General features: G+C 46.9%; 1 long non-coding RNA gene across 1 annotated transcript; it reads left to right on the forward strand.

Annotated features, from left to right (window-relative positions):
- The first annotated feature begins 585 nt into the window (after nucleotides 1-585).
- On the forward strand, nucleotides 586-18,816 carry LOC130277632 (uncharacterized). The gene is made up of 3 exons (XR_008845499.1): nucleotides 586-697; nucleotides 18,517-18,560; nucleotides 18,762-18,816. It is a non-coding gene; the product is annotated as an uncharacterized LOC130277632 (long non-coding RNA).
- The last annotated feature ends 705 nt before the right edge of the window (nucleotides 18,817-19,521 follow it).

Here is a 19,521-nt window from a genome sequence, read left to right on the forward strand (position 1 = left end):
CGGCAGAATATTTGCCACAGTTCAAACTTCCTGTAAAGTCCCGCCCGTGTGAATGTACTCTGTACATTCACATGGGGGGGGGGGCAAACCTCCAGCTGTTGCAAAACTACAACTCTCTGCATACCCTTTGGCTGTCCTTGCATGCTGGGAGTTGTAGTTATGCAGCAGCTGGAGGCACACTGGTTTTGTTACTTAACTCAGTGTTTCGCAACCAGTGTGCCTCCAGCTGTTGCAAAACTACAAGTCCCAGCATGCCCTTTGGCTGTGCATGCTGGGAGTTGTAGTTTATAACAGCTGGAGGCACACGGGTTTGTGAAACACTGAGTAAGGTAACAAACTCTGTGTTTCGCAACCAGTGTGCCTCCAGCTGTTGCAAAACTACAAGTCCCAGCATGCCCTTTGGCTGTGCATGCTGGGAGTTGTAGTTTATAACAGCTGGAGGCACACGGGTTTGTGAAACACTGAGTAAGGTAACAAACTCTGTGTTTCGCAACCAGTGTGCCTTCAGCTGTTGCAAAACTACAACTCCCAGCATGCCCTTTGGCTGTGTATGTTGGGAGTTGTTGCTAAGCAACAGCAGGAGGCAAACAACTCGCCTCCTTCTGTTGGATCCCTCCGCCACTGAAGACTCTGCTGCCGATGACGCTGGGGACCCTCCACGCCTATGCCAGGGACCCCCGCCTGCCCCTATGGACAGGTAAGGGACCCCCACCTTGCCTGTTCACCGCCCAGCAGGCTCGGTGATTGATCGGTCGTCTGGTGGACACCCATGCCACCTCCCTCCTGCTGGTAAAGAATGATAGGTGCCGTCTCGGATGCCACTTATCACCCTTCCCGGGTCACCAGAGACCGGATTAACCCAGAATTGCCGCTAATCGACGATCACCGACATGGGGGTTCACTGGACCCCCAGGGGTTTGCACGGTGTGCCTGCTGAATGATTGCAGTAGGCATCCCTGTGAGGTTCCCGCCTGGCGAGCGTCGGGGACCGAAATTCCCACGGTCGTACAGGTACGCCCTGTGTCCTTAAGTACCAGGACGTCAGGGGGTACCTGTTCGCCCTGTGTCCATAATGGGTTAAAGTCTGTCAATTGGGCAATCTGACCAAGCTATTAGGAGGTGTTGGGAAAAGGTTACATGAGGGCAGCATATGGATAGCCCAGTAGTAGAGAGGATTTTTTGATTGGCCGACAAGTGTCTGCAGCTCCCAGTTTCATTTTCATCATCCAGACCAGAGGTCTCAAACTGGTGGCCCTTCAGATGTTGCAAAACTTCAACTCCCAGCATTCCCGACAGCCATTAGCTGCAGCAAATGGCTGTCTGAGCATGTCCAGGCATGCTGGGAATTGAAATTTTGCAACATCTGGAGGGCCACCAGTTTGAGACCCCTGATCCAGACATAGGTAGCACTTCCATTACACACCCTGTCTCTTTCTGGAGCATTTCTAGATGCTTAGCATAACAAAATTTTATACACTGCTCAAAAAAATAAAGGGAACACTAAGATAACACATCCTAGATCTGAATGAATAAACTAATTGTATGAAATACTTTTGTCTTTACATAGTTGAATGCGCTGACAACAAAATCACACAAAAATTATCAATGTATCAACCCATGGAAGTCTGAATATGGAGTCACACTCAAAATCAAAGTGGAAAACCACCACTACAAGCTGATCTAACTTTGATGTAACGTCCTTAAGGACCCAGCCAATTTTCACTGTAGGACCCGGCCATTTTTTTGCACATCTGACCACTGTCACTTTAAAGGGGTTCTCCGGTGCTTACACATCTTATCCCCTATCCAAAGGATAGGGGATAAGATGCCTGGTCGCGGGAGTCCCGCCGCTGGGACGCCCGTGACCCGCCCCTCAATGCAAGCCTACGGGAGGGGGCGTGATAGCTATCACACCCCCTCCCGTCGGCTTGCATTGAGGGGCGGAGGCGTGACATCACACACCGCCGGCCCTGCAGTCGCCCGTAATCAGACCCGGAGTGAACACGCTCCGGGGACTGATTACAAACAGGGTGCTGCGTGCATGATCACGGGCGTCCCCAGCTGCGGGACTCCCGCGATCAGGCATCTTATCCCCTATCCTTTGGATAGGGGATAAGATGTGTAAGCACTGGAGAACCCCTTTAAGCATTAATAACTCTGGGATGCTTTTACCTTTCATTCTGATTCCAAGATTGTTTTTTCGTGACATATTCTACTTTGTTAGTGGTGCAATTTTGTCGATACTTCTTGGTGAACATTTTTTGCATTTTTTTTTTACTTTGAAGCTCTCTGCTTACAAGGAAAATTAATATTCCAAATAAATTATACATTGATCCACATATACAATATGTCTACATTATGTTTCCATAATAAAGTTGACATGTTTTTACTTTTGGAAGATATCAGAGGGCTTCAAAGTTAAGCAGCAATTTTCCAATTTTTCACAAAATTTTCAAAATCGGAATTTTTCAGGGACCAGTTCAGTTTTTAAGTGGATTTGAAGGGCTTTCATATTAGAAATTCCCAATAAATGACCCCATTATAAAAATTGCACCCCTCAAAGTATTCAAAATTACATTCAAAAGGTTTGTTAACCCTTTAGGTGTTTCACAGGAATAGCAGCAAATTGAAGGAGAAAATTCTAAATCTTTATTTTATTTTTTTTTTACACTGGCATGTTCTTGTAGACCAAGTTATTGAATTTTTACAAGGGGTAAAAGGAGAGAAATTTTCCTAAAATGTGTAACCCAATTTCTCTCGAGTAAGGAAATACCTCATATGTGTATGTCAAGTGTTCGGCAGGTGCACTACAAGGCTCAGAAGGGAAGGAGCGACAATGACAATTTGGAGAGTGAGTTCTTCTGAAAAGGTTTTTGGGGGGCATGTTGCATTTAGGAAGCCCCTATGGTGCCAGAACAGCAACAAAAAAAAAACCACATGGCATACTATTTTGGAAACTACACCCTTCAAGGCACGTAACAAGGGGTACAGTGAGCTTTAACACTCCACAGGTGTTTGACGACTTTTTGTTAAAGTTGGATGTGTAAATGATTTTTTATTTTTTTATCACTAAAATGCTGGTTTTCCCTCAAATAAAATTTTTCACAAGGGATAATAGGACAAAATGCCCCCCAAAATGTGTAACCCCATCTCTTCTGAGTATGGACATACCCCATGCGTGGACGTCAAGTGCTCTGATGGCGCACTACAATGCTCAGAAGAGAAGTCACATTTGGCTTTTGAAAAGCAAATTTTGCTGAAATGGTTTTTGGAGGGCATGCCGCATTTAGGAAGCCCCTATGGTGCCAGAACAGCAAAAACAGCATACTATTTTGGAAACTACACCCCTCAAGGAACGCAACAAGGGGTACAGTGAGCCTTAACACGACTTTAACCTTTTTGTTAAAGTCGGATGTGTAAATGAAAAAAAACATTTTTTTCACTAAAATGCTGATTTTTCCCCAAATTTTACATTTTTACAAGGGGTAATAGGAGTGCTCTGCTGGCGCACTACAATGCTTAGAAGAGGAGGAGCGCCATTGAGCTTTTGGACACAGAATTTGGTCATGTGCGTTTACAAAGCCCCCCCGTGGTGCCAGAACAGTGGACCCATTTTGGAAACTACACCCCTCACAGAATTTACACCCCACTGGCGTTTGACAGATCTTTGGAACAGTGGGCTGAGCAAATGAAAAATTACATTTTTCATTTTCACGGACCACTGTTCCAAAAATCTGTCAGACACCTGTGGGGTGTAAATGCTCATTCCCCTTATTACATTACATGAGGGGTGTAGTTTCCAAAATGGGGTCACATGTGGGGGGGGGTCCATTGTTCTTGCACTATGGGGGCTTTGTAAACACACGTGGCCTTCAATTCCGGACAAAAAAAATTTTCTCTTCAAAATCCCAATGGTGCTCCTTCTGTTCTGAGCATTGTAGTGCGCCAGCAGAGCACTTTACATCCACATATGGGGTATGTTCTTACTCAGAGGAAATGGGGTTAAAAATTTTGGAGGCTTTTTTCCTATTTTCCATTGTGAAAATGAAAAATTTTTGGTAACATGAGCATTTTAGTGATTATTTTTTTAATTTTTCCATCCAACTTTGAAGAATTTTCATTAAACACCTGTGGGGTGTTAAGGCTCACTATACCCCTTGTTACGTTCTGTGAGGGGTGTAGTTTCCAAAATGGGGTCACATGTGGGTATTTCTTTTTTTGCGTTTATGTCAGAACTGCTGTAAAATCAGCCACCCCTGTGTAAATCACCAATTTAGGCCTCAAATGTACATAGTGCACTCTCACTCCTGAGCCTTGTTGTGCACCCGCAGAGCATTTTACACCCACGTATGGAGTATTTCCGCATTCAGGAGAAATTGTGTTACAAATTTTGGGGGTCTTTTTTTCACTTTAACACTTGTGAAAATAAAAAGTTTTTTTTACACTAACAGGGTGGTGTACCCCCAACTTTTCCTTTTCATAAGGGGTAAAAGGAGAAAAATCACCACAAAATTTGTAGTGCAATTTCTCCCTAGTACGGGAATACCCCATATGTGGCCTTAAACTGTTTTCTTGAAATACGACAGGGCTCCGAAGTGAGAGAGCGCCATGCGCATTTGAGGACTAAATTAGGGATTGCATAGGGGTGGACATAGGGGGTATTCTACGTCAGTGATTCCCAAACAGGGTGCCTCCAGCTGTTGCTAAACTCCCAGCATGCCTGGACAGTCAGTGGCTGTCCGGAAATGCTGGGAGTTGTTGTTTTGCAACAGCTGGAGGCTCCGTTTTGGAAACACTGCCGTACAATAATTTTTTTTATTTTCGGGGGACGGGGGGGACGGGGGCAGTGTAAGGGGGTGTATATGTAGTGTTTTACCCTTTTATTATGTGTTAGTGTAGTGTTTTTTAGGGTACATTCGCACTGGCAGAGGTTTACAATGAGCTTCCCGCTAGAAATTTGCACCGCGGCGAAAAATTTGCCGCAGCTCATACTTGAAGCAGGAAACTTACTGTAAACCTGCCCGTGTGAATGTTCCCTGTACGTTCACATGGGGGGGACAAACCTCCAGCTGTTTCAAAACTACAACTCCCAGCATGTACATACAGACCGTGTATGCTGGGAGTTTTGCAACAGCTGGAGGCACACTGGTTGGAAAACCTTCAGTTAGGTTCTGTTAACTAACTCAGTATTTTCCAACCAGTGTGCCTATAGCTGTTGCAAAACTACAGCTCCCAGCATGTACTGATGCTGGGAGATGTAGTTATGCAACAGCTGAAGTTACGGAACTACAACTCCCAGACAGTTGTTTGGGCATGCTGGGATTTGCAGTTTTGCAACATCTGGAGGGCTACAGATGGAGACCACTGCACAGTAATCTCCAAACTGTGGACCTCCAGATGATGCAAAACTACAAATCCCAGCATGCCCAGACAGCAAACAGTGCAGTGGTCTCTAAACTGTAGACCTCCAGCTGTTGCAAAACTGCAAATCCCAGCATGCCCAAACAACTGTCTGGGCATGCTGGGAGTTGTAGTTTTGCAACATCTGGAGGGCTACAGTGTAGAGACCACTGTATAGTGGTCTCAAACTGTAGCCCTCCAGATGTTGCTAGGCAACTCACCGGCTTCTGTAGGATCCAGGGAGCCAGCCGCACGACATGCCGCCTGCGCCGATCACCGCAGCCGATCGCGTCCCGCAGCCTCCACCGATGGGTAAGACGACTTTGGCGCCTGGCCCCCTTCGGGCAACCGCGATCCCCCTTATATTCCGGGTCACCATAGACCCGTATGACCCGGAATAGGCGCAAATCGCAAGTGTGAATTCACTTGCGATTTGCGCCGATTGCTGACATGGGGGGGGGGGGGGGGGTCTGATGAGCCCCCTGGGCATTTGCGCCTGGTGCCTGCTGATCGATATCAGCAGTCACCCCGGTCCGGTCCCCGCCGCACGCGGGGTGTCAGGATGTACCTGACCCAGGGTGTCAGGATGTACCTGTACGCCAAGGGTCCTGAACAGGTTAAAACAAGTCTAAATGAGGCTTAGTAGAGTGTGTGGCCTCCACGTGCCCATATGACCTCCCTACAACGCCTGGGCATGCTCCTGATGGATTTCCTCCCAGACCTGGACTTGGTGGTGTTGGTGGATGGAGCGAGACATGGTGTCCCAGATGTGCTCAATCGGATTCAGGTCTGGGGTACGGGCGGGTCAGTCCTTAGCATCAATGCCTTCCTCTTGCAGGAACTGCTGACACACTCCAGCCACATGAGGTCTAGCATTGTCTTACATTAGGAGGAACCCAAGGCCAACTGCACCGGCATACGGTCTCACAAGGGGTCTGTGGGGTCTCATCTCCGTACCTAATGGCAGTCAGGCTACCTCTGGCAAGCATATGAAGGGCTGTGCGGCCCCCAGATGTTGCAGGCAGCAGAACGTTCTCTGCGGCGTCTCCAGACTCTGTCACATGTGCTCAGTGTGAACCGGCTTTCATCTGTGAAGAGCACAGGGCGCCAGTGGCGAATTTGCCAATCGTGTTCTCTGGCAGATGCCAAACGTCCTGCACGGTGTTGGGCTGTAAGCACAACCCCACCTGTGGATGTCAAGCTCTCATACCACCCTCATGGAGTCTGTTTCTAACCGTTTGAGTGGACACATGCACATTTGTGGCCTGCTGGAGGTAATTTTGCAGGGCTCTGGAAGTGCTCCTCCTGTTCCTCCTTGCACAAAGGCGGAGGTAGCGGTCCTGCTGCTGGGTTGTTGCCCTCCTACAGCCTCCTCCACGTCTCCTGATTTACTAGCATGTCTCCTGGTAGCGCCTCCATACCCTGGACACTATGCTGACAGACACAGCAAACCTTCTTGCCACAGCTCGCATTGATGTGCCATCCTGGATGAGCTGCACTACCTGAGCCACTTGTGTGGGTTTTAGACTCCGTCTCATGCTACCAGTAGAGTGAAAGCACCGCCAGCATTTAAAAGTGACCAAAACATCAGCCAGGAAGCATAGGAAATGAGACGGGGTCTGATGTCACCACCTGCAGAACCACTACTTTATTGGGGGTGTCTTGCTAATTGCCTGTAATTTCCACCAGTTGTCTGTTCCATTTGCACAACAGCATGTGAAATTGATTGTCAATCAGTGGTGCTTCCTGAGTGGACTGTTTGATTTCACAGAAGTGTGATTGACTTGGAGTTACATTGTGTTGTTTAAGTGTTCCCCTTAGTTTTTTTGAACAGTGTATCAAGGTGCTCATTACTAGTGTTGAGCGGCATAGGCCATATTCGAATTCGCGAATATTCGCGAATATATGGACGAATATTCGTCATATATTCGCGAATATTCGCATATTCGTTATATTCTCGTTTTATTTTCGCATATACGAAAATTCGCGTATGCTAAAATTAACATAAGTGAATATTGGCATACACAAAATTAACACGCACGAAAATTTGCATATGCGAATTTTTGCACGCCAGTCTCACACAGTAGTATTACAGCCTTCTTTACACCACACAAGCTGGAAGCAGAGAGGGGTGATCACTGTGATGTGTGTGAAGAAAAAAAAAAAAATAACGAATATTCGTAATTACGAATATATAGCGCTATATTTGCGAAATTCGTGAATTCGCGAATATGCGATATTCGCGAACAATATTCGAATTGCGAATATTCGCAAGCAACACTACTCATTACATGTCCAGCCTGGACTACGAACTGTAACATCTTTAGGATCCAACAATAGTTGAGTTCAAATATTGAGGCCTTGTTGTGAGTGCTTTTATCCTGTCTTTGCTGTGGACTGACACACTGCTGCTGGTGTGATGATCTGGGGAGCCATTTCATATGACAATTGGTCACTGCTAGTGATTTGAGAAACACTAAAAGCTCAGGAACATGTGCGGCCACATGTTGGCTCTCATGGTAGAGCTTTTAACTGCCATTTTCAGGATAATAATCACCCACACAGCGAGGGTTTGCCAGGAATATCTCCATCAATTGGCCTACCCGGTCACTAGATTTATTGCCAGTTGAACATTACTCCCTTAGACTGCAGGCACTTCAGCCTACAATGCTTGACACAGGCCAACGTGATGCAATGACGCTACCACACCTGTTTACAGTGTGCCTATAGCCTGAAATACTCCACTCATTGTGGGGTTGAATTATTATTATTATTTTTTTTTTAAATGCCCGTTTACAGTATGGACCCATTACTGTGTGGGTAGGTTGCATTTTAGCCCTAAAGCTCCCATTCACTTGAATAGAAGCTTCAGCATGTAACCTTGCACAAAAGTGACAAAACTCCTTTCCTATGTGGTTCTCCCGTCTGCCATTGAAGTAGATGGGAGTGGGGCTTTCAAAGATTACAATGCATTGTATATGATGTGAAAATAGTAACGGTTTCCATGCCAAAAACCAAATAGTTATAAGCCCAGTGAACATGGTACTATTACAGTAGGTAGATGTCAGGATCCGGAGTGATATGCAGGGTAGATATAGGTAGTGGATCCTCTATGTCAGTGAGGTGATGACGTGGGCCGTACCAGGGGAACGGAATCTAAGGGGTTACTGGTTTTCACCAGAGCCCGCCGCAAAGCGGGATGGACTTGCTGCGGCAGGTAACCCCCAGGTCGTTCCACCCGATAGTGACTCAACCTCACTGACTGCTGAGTCAGGCACGGTACAGAAGGATTAGGCAAAAGGCAAGGTCAGACGTAGCAGAAGGTCAGGGCAGGCAGCAACGGTTCGTAGTCAAGGGTAACGGCAAGGGTCTGGATACACTGGAACGCTTTCACTGGCACAAGGCTACAAGATCCGGCAGGGACAGGAAGGGGAAGTGGGTTTTTATAGTGTAGGGAGTGCTTGGAACTAATTGGACCAGGTACCAATTAATGGTGCACTGGCCTTTTAAATCTGAGAGACCCGGCGTGCGTGCGCCCGCCCTAGAGAGCAGGGCCGCGTGCGCCGGGACTGAGCAGGAGGACGGGGCCAGTGAGTGACATGGGACGCAATCCGAGAGCGGGCACATCCCGTGCCTCGGATCGCGTTCCCTCCGATGACACGGGAGCACCGCCGCGCGTGCTCCGGGAAAGCAGCGGGACCCGGAGCGCTCGGTGTGACAGTACCCCCCCTTGGGTCTCCCCCTCTTTTTTGAACCGAGGAATCTGTGGATGAGGTCTTTGTCTAAAATATTGGCCTCAGGTTCCCATGATCTCTCCTCAGGGCCACAATTCTCCCAATCTACCCCAAATTTTTTTTTACCTCGGACGATCTTGGAGGCGAGGATTTCTTTAACGGAGAAGACATCAGAGGAGCCAGAAATGGGAGCAGGAACAGTGACCTTGGGAGAAAAGCGGTTAAGTACAAGAGGTTTGAGAAGAGACACATGGAAAGAGTTAGGAATGCAAGAGAAGAGGGAAGATGAAGCTTGTAAGAGACAGAATTGATATGATTCTTGATTTTAAAAGGGTCGAGGTAGCGAGGACCCAACTTGTAGCTAGGGACACGAAACCGTATGTATTTGGCAGAGAGCCACACTTTGTCCCCAGGGAGAAAGACAGGAGGAGTTCTTCTCTTTTAATCTGCATGTCTCTTCATTCGAGACAAGGCCAGTAGGAGCGACTTTTGAGTCTCCTTCCAGATAGCGGAGAAGTCCCGGGTTACTTCATCCACGGCAGGAACTCCAGAAGAAGTGGGAATGGGGAGGGGGGCAGTGGGTGACGGCCGTACACCACAAAAAATGGAGATTTGGCGGAAGACTCAGAATTCAGCTCAGGGCAGAAGGTCGACCCAATCATCTTGGCGGGAGGAGACAAAATGTCGCAAGTAGTCACCGAGAATCTGGTTCACTCTTTCCACTTGTCCATTGGATTGGGGGTGATAGGAGGATGAGAAATTTAATTTGATCTTTAATTGATTACAGAGAGCTCTCCAAAATTTTGACACAAATTGAACGCCTCTATCCGAGACGATATCCGTGGGAAGCCTGTGAAGACGAAAAATCTGCAGAAAAAATTGCTTCGCCAACTGTGGTGCAGAAGGAAGGCCTGGAAGCGGAATAAAGTGAGCCATTTTGGAAAAACGATCAACGCCATGGGATACAGGAAGATCAGTGATGAAGTCCATGGCTATGTGGGACCAAGGCTGTTCAGGCACCGGCAGCGGATGGAGAAGACCTGAAGGCTTCTGACGAGGGGTCTTGTCACGTGCACACACTGTACAGGCTCGTTCGAAATCGGTCACATCCTTTTCCAAGGAGGACCACCAATAGTGTCTGGCGATCAACTGTAAAGTCTTTTTGATTCCAGCGTGACCAGCCAGAAGGGAGGAATGGCCCTATTTGAGGATCCGGAGGCGAAGGCAGGGAGGAACATAAGTCTTTCCTGGCGGGATAGGCACCAGAGAAGCAGGAGCAGAAGAGATCAGACACTCAGGGGAGGATGATGAGCTGAGGAAGGGTCTCGGCTTCAGAGGCATCTGTGGTACGAGATAGAGCATCAGCTCTGACATTCTTGTCTGCGGGCCGAAAATGGATATGAAAGTTGAAACGGGCAAAAAACAACGACCACCTAGCCTGGCGAGGATTTAGCCGCTGGGCGGATTGAAAATAAGACAGATTTTTGTGATCTGTATAGATGGTGATGGGGTAAAGGGATCCTTCCAGAAGATGTCTCCACTCCTCAAGGGCCAACTTAATCGCCAATAGTTCACGGTCTCCAATAGAATAGTTTTTTTTCAGGGAGAGAAAAGGTTTTGGAGAAAAATCCGCAAGTGACATTTTTTCCTTTAGCGGATTTTTGTAGGAGAACAGCTCCGGCTTCAACAGAGGAGGCGTCACCCTTGAGGAAGAGGTGCTTCTGAGGATCTGGTCTGGACAAGACTGGAGCAGAGGAGAAGGCGGCTTTGAGGTGGTTAAAGGCTTCCTCCGCCTGTGGCGGCCAGGATTTCGGATTAGCATTTTTCTTAGTCAGTGCTACAATAGGAGCAACGATGGTGGAGAAGTGGGGAATAAATTGACGATAATAATTTGCAAATCCGAGAAATCTTTGGATTGCTCGCAGGCCAGTGGGACGAGGCCAATCAACTACCACAGATAGCTTATCAGGGTCCATTTGAAGACCTTGTCCGGACACAATGTATCCCATTGACTGCTGCGTTCAAATAGACACTTCTCAATTTTGGCGTAAAGTTGATTTTGGCGTAGTCGCTGGAGCACTTGACGAACATGAAGGCGATGTTCCTCTAGGTTGGAGGAAAAAATGAGGATGTCATCAAGATAGACTACCACACAGGAGTACAGCATGTCCCGAAAAATCTCATTAACAAAGTCCTGAAAGACTGCTGGGGCGTTGCATAGACCAAAGGGCATGACTAGGTATTCAAAGTGACCATCTCTGGTATTGAAGGCGGTTTTCCATTCATCGCCTGCTCGAATACGGATGAGGTTATATGCGCCCCTTAGATCAAGTTTGGTGAAAATCTTAGCACCACGCAGTCGGTCGAAGAGTTCGGAGATGAGAGGCAGAGGATAGCGATTTTTGACAGTAATTTTATTGAGACCGCGGTAATCAATACAGGGGCGAAGAGATCCATCTTTTTTAGCAACGAAGAAAAATCCAGCTCCAGCTGGAGAAGAAGATTTCCTCTTTTGAGGTTTTCTTGTATGTACTCAGACATAGCCTGTGTTTCCAGGGCAGAAAGTGGGTAGATCCTACCACGGGGCGGTGTGGTACCAGGGAGCAGGTCGATAGGGCAGTCATAGGGTCTATGTGGAGGTAAGACGTCTGCTTGCTTTTTACAAAAGACGTCCGAAAAGTCCTGATAGGCCTTAGGAAGACCTGGCAATGGAGTAGTCTTGGAGACCTGGCAGGAAGAAACTGGGTGGAGACATCGCTTGTGGCAAGAAGATCCCCAACTCTTAATGTCCCCGGTGACCCAGTCTAGGCTAGGTGAATGACGTTGGAGCCAGGGCAAGCCCAGAAGAATTTCAGAAGTGCAGTTGGGTAGCACAAAAAATTCAATATGTTCATGATGGTGAGCTCCAACACTCATGAGTAGCGGTTGAGTGGGGTAACGCACGGTGCAGACCAGTCTTTCTCCATTGACAGATGAAATGAAGAGAGGTTTGACAAGACGGGTAACTGGAAAATTGAATCTGTTGACTAGAGAGGCTTCAATGAAACTTCCTGCTGAACCCGAGTCCAAGAAGGCCACGGCAGGGAAGGAAGTAGTATTAGCGGGTATAGCAATCCGCACAGGTAAAGTCAATCGTGGAGAGGAAGAATTCACACCTAGCAACGCCTCTCCTACGTTAACTAGGTGAGTGCGTACGTTTCTCAGACGCGGAGGACGAATAGGACAGTCTTTTAGGAAATGTTCAGTGCTTGCACAGTATAGGCACAGGTTTTCATTGCTACGGCGAGTCCTCTCTTGTTGGGTCAGGCGAGACCGATCCACTTGCATAGCCTCCTCAGCAGGAGGCACAGGAACAGATTGCAAAGGACGTTGGAAGAGAGGTGCCAGGGAGGGAAACCGCCTGGTGCAAACAAGATCCTTTTCCTGACGAAGCTCCTGGCGTCTTTCCGTGAAACGCATGTCGATGCGGGTGGCCAAATGGATGAGTTCAGACAGGTTAGCAGGAATTTCTCGTGCGGCCAGGACATCTTTGATGTGACTGGATAAGCCTTTTTTGAAGGTCGCGCAGAGGGTAGCTCAGAGGCGAGGGTGCGGAACTGGATGGCATATTCGCCCATTGAAGAACTCCCTTGGACAAGATTCAGCAAAGCAGTCTCGGCTGAGGAAGCCCGGGCTGGCTCCTCAAAGACACTACGTACTTCTGAGAAGAAGGACTGGATTGTAGCAGTGGCAGGATCGTTGCGGTCCCAAAGCGGTGTGGCCCATGACAAGGCCTTTCCAGATAGCAGGCTGACCACGAACGCCACCTTAGACCGTTCTGTAGGAAATTGGTCTGACAACATCTCCAGGTGTAGGGAACACTGGGAAAGGAATCCACGGCACAGTTTAGAGTCCCCATCAAACTTATCTGGTAGAGACAGGTGGAATCTGGGAGCAGCCACTCGCTGCAGAGGAGATGCAGGAGCTGGCGGAGGAGATGGTTGCTGTTGTTGCGGCAGAAGCTGTTGCAGCATAGCGGTCAACTGAGTCAACTGCTGTCCTTGTAGCGCGATCTGCTGTGATTGCTGGCTCGACCACGGAGGTTAGGTCAGCGACACTGGGCAGCGGGACCTCAGCGGGATCCATGGCCGGATCTACTGTCAGGATCCGGAGTGGTATGCAGGGTAGATATAGGTAGTGGATCCTCTATGTCAGTGAGGTGATGACGTGGGCCGTACCAGGGGAACGGAATCTTAGGGGTTACTGGTTTTCACCAGAGCCCACCGCAAAGTGGGATGGACTTGCTGCGGGTCGTTCCACCCGATAGCAACTCATCCTCACTGACTGCTGAGTCAAGCGCGGTACAGAAGGACTAGGCAAAAGGCAAGGTCAGACGTAGCAGAAGGTCAGGGCAGGCAGCAACGGTTCATAGTCGAGGGCAACGGCAAGGGTCTGGATACACTGGCTAAGGACACACGGGAACGCTTTCACTGGCACAAGGAAACAAGATCCGGCAGGGACAGGAAGGGGAAGTGGGTTTTTATAGTGTAGGGAGTGCTTGGAACTAATTGGGCGAGGCACCAATTAATGGTGCACTGGCCCTTTAAATCTGAGAGAGGACTGAGCAGGAGGACGGGGCCGGTGAGTGACATGGGACGCGATCCGAGAGCGGGCACGTCCCGTGCCTCGGATCGTGTCCCCTCCGATGCTGTCCTTGTTGCGCGATCTGCTGTGATTGCTGGGCGACCACGGAGGTTAGGTTTAATAATTTTAGTTATAAAGGCACCAGGGGGAAGCAGCTGGATTAAAAGAGTTTAGCAGTGTTCTAACAAAACCATTTACATATTTAATTTACCAATCACTGGTAACAGAAGTTGTCCCAAAAGACTGTAAATTTGAAAATGTTGTGCATATTCACAAGAAAGGTAGTAGGGAGGAATCGGGCAACTATAGGCCAGTAAGCCTGATATCAATAGTGGGGAAAGTAATGGAAACTATACTAAAGTATGTATGCAAATAAAGATAGCAATTACAGCTCATCTATACCGGGCAGGGATGGGATGGGCCCGTGGGAATTTCGGTGCCCATGCTCGGGATGGGACCGGGATGCCTGCTGAAATCATTCAGCAGGCATCCTGGCACATCACCGAGGGGGGGTCCTGAGGCCCCCAACATCGGCGATCGCCGCAAATCAACGGTCAATTCAGATTGGCGATTTGACGCTATTCCGTTCCTCGCTTGGCGGGAACCGGACCGGAATGCCTGCTGAAATCATTCAGCAGGCATCTCGGCACAGTGCCGAGGGGGTCTTGAGGACCCCCCATTTCGGCGATCACCGGTAAATACAAACCGGTGATCTGCGGTGATTCCAGGTCATGGGGGTCACATGTGACCCCATGACTGGGAAAAGGAGGATGATTAGTGGTGTAATATACACCACCAATCATCATCTGTACTGTCCTGGGAGGTGGCAATCACATTGTATGAGGAAGGGGAGGAGAGCAGGAGCATGTTGCTCCATTCTGATCAGCACCACTTTGTGTCTGGTGCTGAGCAGGATGGAGCCCCGTGCTGCATCTCCCCCCCCCCCCCCCCCCCCCCCTCAGAGTGATCTTAGTGCCCCCTGGCATAGTAGCGATTAGGGAAAGCTTTAAATTAGGCAGGGACAGATTTAGCAGGTAAAAAAAAAAGTTTTTAGTTTTTTTTGCCAACGTACCATCTGTAGGTGTGTACGGGTCTGCAGCACCTTTAGCTGCGTGACCCAGGCCCTACAGGGTTGCTGCGGTCTGCCCCAGCTGGTTTTTTGGGGGGCGTTTCCAATAACCATCAATAAGCTTTTTACACCTCTCAGCAAGAATGTTGGACCACTCTTCCTTTGCAAACTGCTCCAGGTCTCTCTTATTGGAAGGGCGCCTTTTCCCAACAGCAATTTTAGGATCTCTCCACAGGTGTTCAATGGGATTTAGATCTGAACTCATTGCTGGCCACTTCAGAACTCTCCAGCGCTTTGTTGCCATCCATTTCTGGGTGCTTTTTGACGTATGTTTGGTGTCATTGTCCTGCTGGAAGACCCAAGATCTCGGATGCAAACCCAGTTTATGACACTGGGCAGTACAGTGTAACCCAAAATCCATTGGTAATCCTCAGATTTCATAATGCCTTGCACACATTCAAGGCACCCAGTGCCAGAGGCAGCATAATAACCCCAAAACATCATTGAACCTCCAACATATTTCACTGTAGGTACTGTGTTCTCTTCTTTGTGCCTCATTCCGTTTTTGGTAAACAGCACATACACTAATACATTTTTCCCCCCACATACACCCCCCCCCCCCCATTAGAGTAGGGAAATGGCCTGCAGGGCGTTTTCAGTGGAAGAGGCATATGCCATAATTGCCTCTGACACTGAAAGCACCACAGAGGATGAGCAAGACCCCACCTTCCTTATTTCCTCATCCTCCTTATCATCTAGTTCTGATGATGAGCTACCAAGGCAGCGGACATGCGAGGCCGCAAACCTCCTCTGCTCCTGACTCTGTGCTCCATGTTAGTATGAGTCCCCCTGGCGTTCATACTATTCAAGCCCCCCAGCCATGTTCACTGGTGCTCCATACCGGAGAACTTGACTGGACTGAGCCAGCGGACCAAGAGCTTCCCAAGTTTGTTGGCGAATCAAGATTGACATTGTCTGGTTCACTGAAATAGACTATTTTAGTTTTCTTTTTCAGTGACAACTTTGTCAATATGATGGTTGAGCAGACAAATCTGTACGCCCAACAGTTCGTCGCCGCAAACCCGGGCTCCTTTTTAGCCAGTGTGGTGGTGCGGTGTGTGGTGCAGGGCAGATGTTGTTACCCTAGAGGCAGATGGCATTAACCCCTTGTATTCGTGATGCCAGGGCATGGTTTAGCCTATAACCACCCGAAGGTATACCGCTGGATCCTGGGCTAGGCACGGGGGCAATAAATACTCCAACGCCAAGTTACGGACAACGGTAGCTTTACTGAGGGTAAAAAGTTGGTAAAGTCTATACAGTTCAGCCAGGACCCAAGGAGGTGACCAGTGATGCAGAGACCTTAAGGGTTTGCTGAGACTTGTAGTAGGACTGGACAATTGAATGGAGACCACGCTGACTTGACAGATGACAGGGATTGACTTGACTTGACTCATAAAGCTGTGACTTTAGCTTACTTGAATTGTTGGTGGCTGCAGGACTTTGAGGCCTCCAACACTCTGGACACACACACTAGGCATGACTGCAATGGATCTCAATGTTAATGTTAAAGTTTTACATGTTACATAAAAACATTCTCGGAATCAGAATAAAAGGTAAAAGCATTCCAGCGTTATTAATGCATAGTGACAGTAGTCAGAATTGCAAAAAAGGGCTGTGTCCTTAAAGGGGTACTCCGGTGAAAAACTTTTTTTTTATTTATTTATTTTTTAAATCAACTGGTGCCAGAAAGTGAAACAGATTTGTCAATTACTTCTATTAAAAAAATCTTAATCCTTCCTGTACTTATTAGCTGCTGAATACTACAGCAGAAATTATTTTCTTTTTGAAACACAGACTGTCTGCTGACATCACGAGCACAGTGCTCTCTGCTGACATCTCTGTCCATTTATGAACTGTCCAGAACAGCATATGTTTGCTATGGGGATTTCCTTTTACCCTGGACAGTTCCTAAAATGGACAGAGATGTCAGCAGAGAGCACTGTGCTCATGATGTCAGCAGACAGCTCTGTGTTTCAAACGGAAAATAATTTCCACTGTAGTATTCAGCAGCTAATAAGTACAGGAAGGATAAGATTTAGATTAAGTAATTTACAAATCTGTTTAACTTTCTGGCACCAGTTGATTTAAAAAAAAAAAAAAAAGTTTTTCACCGGAGTACCCCTTTAACCTGTTAAGGACGAAGGACGTTAGAGAACGTCCTTGGTCCTGCTCCCGTGATATAACGCGGGGTTACACGGTAACCCTGCATCATATCATGGCGGGCGTGGCGTCATAATGAAGCCGGGACCCGCCGCTAATAGTGCGCGGCACCGATCGTGGTGCCGCGCGCTATTAACCCTTTAGCCGCGCGCTCAAAGCTGAGCCGCGCAGCTAAAACTGAAAGTAAAAGTGCCCGGCTAGCTCAGGGAGCTGTTCGGGATCGCTGCGATGAAATCGCAGCATCCCGAACAGCTGTACTTCAGGAAGAAGGTCTCTTACCTTGCTTCCTGAAGTCCGATCGCCGATTGAATGATTCAAGCCTGAGATCCAGGCTTTATCATTCAATCGCCGAAAACACTGATTGATGCATTCCTAGGGAGATGCATCAATCATTGTTAAAGATCAGTAAATGCCATGTTATAGCCCCCTAGGGGCTATAATATGGCATAAGAAAAGTGTAAAAAAATCATTAACCCTTTCAATGATCCCTTCCCCTAATAAAAGTTTGAATAACCTGGCATTTCCAAGAATAAAAGAAAAACAGTGTAAATAAAAATAAACATATGTGGTATCGCCGCGTGCAGAAATGTCCGAATTATAAATATATACCGCTTTTTAACCGCACGTTCAATGGCGTACGCGCAAAAAATTTCCAAAGTCCAAAATAGCGTATTTTTGGTCACTTTTTATATCATGAAAAGATTAATAAAAAGCGATCAAAAAGTCCGATCAATGCAAAAATTGTACTGTCAAAAACTTCAGATCACGGCGCAAAAAATGAGCCATCATAGCCCCCTGAACATGGAAAAATAAAAAAGTTATAGGGCTCAGAAACTGACAATTTTAAACGTATAAATTTTCCTGCATGTATTTATGATTTTTTTTCAGTAGTAATACAAAATCAAACCTATATAAGTAGGGTATCATTTTAATCGTAAGGACCTAGAGAATAAAGATAAGGTGTCATTTTTACCGAAAAATGTACTACGTAGAAACGGAAGCCCCCAAAATTTACAAAATGGCATTTTTTTTCAGTTTTGTCGCACAATGATTTTTTTTTCTATTTCGCCTTAGATTTTTGGGTAAAATGACTGATGTCATTACAAAGTAGAAATGGTGGTGCAAAAAATAAGCCATCATATAGAATTTTAGGTGAAAATTTTAAAGAGTTATGATTTATTAAAGTTAAGGAGGAAAAATTGAAAATGAAAAAAAGGAAAAAGCCCCGATCCTTAAGGGGTTAAAGTGAAAATGGGCTGGGTTCTTAAGGGGTTAAACAAGCCCTTATAAATGCCCCCCCCCCCTTCCCACAGGAAAAGTGTTTTTTTCTGTTCTGTTTTCCAGTCTGGATCCTGCCTATACTTTTTTTTATATACACTTTCTACTTATCTCTGCACTGCGGGTACTGGTTTAAAAAGGGATTCAAATAATAAATAATAATTTTGTTTTATTTGTTTTTTCTTTTAGAACTGCTTCTGGTATAATAGGCTATGAGCTCACTCCAGGGGCAGGTGAATTTGAATTTGGCACCCTCCTGTGTATTTAAGGAGCACTCTGTCTCCACTCATATCTCTTGCTATGTAGCCCACATTGCTTTTTGCACTATTTCTTACCTGTTTATTTAAAACTGCAAGTTACACTAGGTACTTCTCCCTACTTGCTTTGTGGTATTTCTTTTTGGATTTTATCTTACTATTTTGTTCTCTTTTCAGATGGCATCTCCACCTTCTAGTAATCCACATAGCGGACCCAGTAAATCTGCTTCCAAGAGAACACATCTTACTTGTGTGATTTGTGGGACACCAATACCAGACTCTTATGAATATAATAGGTGTCCAGGTATCCACCGCCTAATCATGCGAGCCTAAAGTCCAGGATAGGTTAATCTGGTTGAAATTGTTTATTGTTTGTGAAATGAAAAGCTAGCCTTCTAGTAAGAAAGCCAGGAAGTTATCTCCTAGACCTGTTTTCATGGGAGAGGAGTCTGTTATTTCCATTGAAGACCATTCTTCTAGTTCTGTTGAGGAAGAGGTTTCATTTCTGTTCACAGCTTAAGAAAAACAAAGATTATTGAGATTCATCCGGTCAGGGGACCGGGATGTTGATCAGGGGGAAGCTCCAGCATGCACCTCTAGAGAGCCAAGGTCCTTAAAAATGGACAAGTCTCTAAGAAAGCTTATGCAGATGGAGTGGAAACATCCAGGGAAGGACCAGTTCTCACTAAGAGATTCAAACTAATGCTCCCTTTGGCAGAGAAGGAGTCGGACCTATGGATACCACCACCGAAAGTGGACATGGCTATAGCCAAATTGTTAAGAATTCTAGTTCCCTCTGATGATGAAAATCAGGCAAGACCTTAGTGATCGCCATCATGCCATTCTGGCTGAAAAGGTCATGGTCCACCCAGCTCATGCAGATGAACAGTGGGTCTTACTGGAGACTTCCCCGAATGCAGGACCTGATATATCAGGA

The sequence above is a fragment of the Hyla sarda genome, chromosome 6 (genome assembly GCF_029499605.1).
Source record: "Hyla sarda isolate aHylSar1 chromosome 6, aHylSar1.hap1, whole genome shotgun sequence".
NCBI lineage: Eukaryota > Metazoa > Chordata > Amphibia > Anura > Hylidae > Hyla > Hyla sarda.